This window comes from Typopeltis vanoorti, chromosome 9, assembly GCF_054136105.1.
Source record: "Typopeltis vanoorti isolate ZY-2024b chromosome 9, IOZ_Tvanoo_1.0, whole genome shotgun sequence".
NCBI lineage: Eukaryota > Metazoa > Arthropoda > Arachnida > Uropygi > Thelyphonidae > Typopeltis > Typopeltis vanoorti.
This window is the reverse complement of record NC_143557.1, coordinates 31,218,440-31,222,077: the sequence shown is the minus strand read 5'-3', so window position 1 is coordinate 31,222,077 and position 3,638 is coordinate 31,218,440. Positions and strand designations below refer to the sequence as shown.

Genomic DNA, 3,638 nt, shown 5'->3' with positions numbered 1-3,638 from the left:
AGGTTCTAAATTTTTCTAAAGAGTTTTTATAGAAGGACACGACAATTTGAATACGAGCATCATGACGAAACGCCACAATCTCCAGAAGATAAATTTAGAGTGAATGTGTTTTATACACTTCTAGACGTTGCAATGTGTTCTTTAATAGAACGTTTTGAACAACTAAAAACATATTATGATCATTTCAATTTATTTTATAGATTACTACAAATTAATAACGAAGATTTACGAAAAAATTGCGACGACGATTTAGAGATTCTCTTGAAGGACAATAAAGATGTAAATGCAATAGAATTATATGACAAGTTATGTGCTTTCCGAGATATTTTTCGGAAGGTTAATTTAAATATTCAAAACCCTTTCGATATTCTTAATTTTACTGTCCAATAATTTATCTTTCCCTAGCTTTTCAATTGCTTTAAGAATACTATTAACCTTAACTGTTAGTGTAGCGAGCGGTGAACGTTCCTTTTCCAAGTTGAAATTGATTAAAACCTACTTAAGAACAAGTATGTCACAAAAAAAGGCTTGTTAGTTTAGCGTTAATAGCTATTGAAAATGATATATGTGCGTAATTAGACGTGAAGACCATTAATTCTAATTTTGTGAATATGAAATCAAGAACCCTAAAATTTTAATTTAAAAATTTCAAGTATATTTATGTAAATTAATTAATTTTCTGTTATTCTGTAAAGATTTTATTTTTTGAATACTTATATTAAATGTTCTAATTATTTCTGAATTCTTTTCTTATTTTCTCATCTATCTTGAGTTTCTTTTATAAATTTTCCTAAAAGATAGTTCCTCTTATAAAAATTATTAAAAAATGTTTACACGTTACTAAGAATTTAGTAAAATGCAAGAATTTTTTAAACTTTAGTTCAAATAAATTTTAACTTTACTTAAAATTCATTTTAATTTCGTTAGCGATTCAGGTCGGTGAGAAGGCTATAATTCCTGTATCGTTATGTTCAACGATTAAAGTGAAGTGGCTTTATCAAAATTTCCTTTAACTTTTGAGAATAACTTTTGAGAATTTTTTGAATATTCTGGTTTTTAACAATTATCCTGCCTAGTCAACACCCCCGGTTCGTTACATTTAGCGAACCAATGTGTGGCTGTTCTGTCAAAATTTATTTAAGAAATTTCAAATAATTAAAATTTTTATTATTGTAGAAAAACCACACACGCCCGGATCGTTACAGGGGCGCTTAGATAGAAATTGCATGCCGGCGGCAAAGACCCTAGCACCGGTTCTGTTCCACATCACCAAATGTTTGCGCATTTGCATCAGAATTTGTGTAACTATGGATCATTCAGGGATCGCAGGCATGATATGGGCGGCCACGATAGACGCGAAATCCCGTTGCATGCGATGGACAATAATCCAGAGACAAGCACATGTGCCGTTGCCTCTGCTATAGGAGAATCTCGATCCAGTGTATTACGCGTTTTGCACTCTGAGTCCTTACATCCTTTTCATCTGCAACGGGTCCAGTTACTGATGGTCGAAGATTATTCTCGACGTGTGGAATTCTCGCAGTGGTTTCTGCAGAAAAGTGCCATAAACCCGGATTTTTCCAACTTGTGTTTTGTTCACGGATGAAGCTTCATTTTCACGTGAAAGGGGATCTTCATTCACCAGAATGCTCATGTGTGGGCCCGTGAGATCCCACATGCTGTGTGGTCACATGCTGCACAACAACGCTTCGCCATTAATGTATGGGCAGGTGTCGTCGCTAATTGTTTAGTCGGCACATGCCTGTTACCACCCCGACTGGACTCCCAAAAGCACCAGAACTTTCTGGAAGAAGTTCTGCCAGATTTACTGAATAATGTTCCAATGACCGTGCGTCATTGGAACATTATTCAAGTCTCCAGATGTGGTTCCAACACAGATGGGGCTCCAGCATATTTTGACATTTCCGTGCGTCAGAATTTGGAGGGGGTCCTTTGGGACTCCGTGGATTGGGCGTGGTGGACCCATCGCATGGCCCTCCTCCCCCCACGCTCACCTGATTTATCGAGCATTGATTTCTTTCTGTAGGGGACCCTTAAAGCCGTGGTGTACGAAACGCCTGTTGCCTCTGACATGGACCTTGTGGCAACGCCATCGCCGCTGCTAATATCCGGGAAACTTCAGGTATTTTAGAAAATGTACGGCAATGAATGAGTCGTCGGTATGAGGCATGCATCATTGTTGATGGTCTTAACTTTGAGTACTTGATGTGAAATCATATTATGTATCCAACTACTATTAAACTGTTCAGTTATGCCTAATAAGGTTTTTTACACTACTTACTGCCTTGTGTTATTTCTGTATCTTTGTGTCCCTGTTAGTACCTTCCGGTGGCGTTTCCGGTCATGCTTTCCTATGTGAATAGGATTGATGTTCTCTACCTTCCCTCAAAGTTTACGTGGAATTTTGAACCACCCATATATATATATATATATATATATATATATATATATATATCAGGGGACGAATATTCCGGGTGTGTTAGGTGTGCGGTGCTCATCCACGAAATATCAATATCACCGATATTATATTTTTGCATTTATTCCTATTAAAGACTCCCCTAATTGTTTTCAGACTTTGCGTGATTCCTAAAATGAAACATATGCTTCATTGCCTTCTTCACGTGGATAATGAAGAGGGCACTTTTCGACACGTAAACCTTGCATCACATTCGCATTAATAGCCCTGGTGTGTGCTTTCAAAATTTATACACACCTCTGCACCCTTTGCAAATATGTAAAGAGGGTGCAGCTGGTCAAATTCTTAGCGTTGTATTATTTTTAAACCGCTGAGAAGGCATGGCTAGGTGAGCTAACAATTCGAGCTCACCCAGCACCTAGCATCCGTGATTGGTTATTGTGTCAACCAATCCAATTGAACGTTGTCACTTGTCATGAGTTGAGCGCTTTCTATATGATGGCTGTATTACAAACAGCTGTTACACATGTTTTCTGGAACTGAAAATTTCAAAACGGACATTCCGAGAAAAAAACCTAAATGTTTCTCCTCCTATCTGTTGAGGTTACAAAATTTTTTAACGGTATATAGATACATTTTTATTCTAGTCTTCGGAAAAAACAGACAGTAAAAATATCTCTTCCTGAATAGAAATGAATATTCTGTGTATTATAAGACGTTGCTGATCTACAAAAAAAATCAGCAGATGTAAGACTGATAAGACAGACGAATCGCTGATACTAAATCAAAAAAAAAAAAAAATCAGCTAACGCCTTTTTATTCCCCGTATACGGGGAGTAGGCGAGCGCAGAGGCAATGTTGTAGCCAATGAAGTTTAAACTGAGGCGCGACTATTGCTGTTTGAAAACTTTTACTGCTGATACTAAAAAAAAAAAAAAAAAAAAAAACTAATTAATGTAGGATTCCCAAAAGTATGGATAATTCCGATAATGATTGGATGTTATGTATACTGAGTCTCAGTAAACAAAAGAAAATTCTTGGAAAACAGAGCGAAATATACACAAACTAGAGAAATACACATAACATGGGCAACAAATTTTACGAAATGATTGGCTGCTCCATCGAACCATATTTATTCCTGAAATGTGCTCTGTCTCCTTATAAGTTTTTTTTTTAATTATGCCATCATAAATTCACTTAT

General features: G+C 36.4%; 1 non-coding gene across 1 annotated transcript; it reads left to right on the top strand.

Moving 5' to 3' along the window:
* The first annotated feature begins 3,275 nt into the window (after positions 1-3,275).
* LOC150102949 (U4 spliceosomal RNA) lies at positions 3,276-3,410 on the top strand. Its single transcript, XR_016548880.1, has one exon. It is a non-coding gene; the product is annotated as a U4 spliceosomal RNA (small nuclear RNA).
* Positions 3,411-3,638: the final 228 nt, after the last annotated feature.